This window comes from Emydura macquarii, unplaced genomic scaffold (genome assembly GCF_026122565.2).
Source record: "Emydura macquarii macquarii isolate MOO-44397 ecotype Brisbane River unplaced genomic scaffold, CSIRO-AGI_Emac_v2 contig_1483, whole genome shotgun sequence".
NCBI lineage: Eukaryota > Metazoa > Chordata > Testudines > Chelidae > Emydura > Emydura macquarii.
This window is the reverse complement of record NW_027131620.1, coordinates 25,604,359-25,605,505: the sequence shown is the minus strand read 5'-3', so window position 1 is coordinate 25,605,505 and position 1,147 is coordinate 25,604,359.

Genomic DNA, 1,147 nt, shown 5'->3' with positions numbered 1-1,147 from the left:
ACCTTGGTTTCCAGGCAAGATGGCTTTTTATTTTCCCTTTTGTAAGACAAGTGAAAAGCAAATGTCAGTGATGCTCTGCGGACTCCCCACTCTCCCACTTTGCTTCCAGGACGGACGAGACCAAACTCAGAGGTGAGTGTAAAGGAATCTACCATAAGGGAGTCTCAGCTGATACTATTTAAACTTCCCTTCTGCTGTAAAAGTTGTTAGAGCCCTGGCTGAGCCCCGTTTGTGGATAGTTACCAGTCTGCTGTACAGGACCTAACCTTAGCTCCCATATGCTCCCAAGCCAGCTGGGTCCAGGCAGAGTTCAGTCACTGTCCCAGCAGAGCCCCTGTCCAGCTCTTCCTGGGATGTGGGACTCTGCAGTCTAGATGACCTAGGTCCTGAAATCACTTCCACAGGTGCTGTGTGACAGTTTAACTCTTTGGAGACCTCGTGACAGGTAAAGTAGGGAGCACAGGCTTTCTATAGCCTGTGATGTGGCCAGCCCTGACAGCTATAGGAGGGTGCTACTATTTGCAAACTGGGAAGTGGGCGGGCGCTAGCCCATCCACTGCCTAAGGCCCCTCCCCCAGCCTAAGGGGAGGAGCCACCGGATCCAGAACGCAACTGAATACGGGGGACAACAAATGAAAAAACAGGAAGGGGTGTGATGGTCAAAGGGTCAAACGGAGGGAACCAGAAGGGGATACCGAGCAGAGAGCCCCAGACAGGGCCCACTGCTCCCAGAAGGTATAGGAGGGCCTATTTGCAAGCCAGGAAGGTGGGCGGGTGTCAGCCCGCCCACCGCTCAAGGCCCTTCCCCCAGCCCAAGGGGAGGAGCCACCAGACCTAGAGAGCAACTAATTTCGGGGGACAACAAATGCAAAAACAGGAAAGGGCGTGAAGGTCAAAGGTATAAAAGAAGGGAACCAGAAGGGGACACCGAGCAGAGAACCCTGGACAGCGCCCACTGCTCCCAGAAGGTATAGGAGGGTGCTGGAAGGCATGTATATCAGCCCTAGGCTTAGCAAATCCCTGTTCCCTGGGTGATCCAGCTGGGGCTACTCCAGGGCAATTAGGCCAATTAGGCCAGCTGAGGCCAATCAAGGAGCTTGCCCCAGCAGTTAAAAGCCTCCCTGCCAGGCAGATGGGGGCAGCTGAG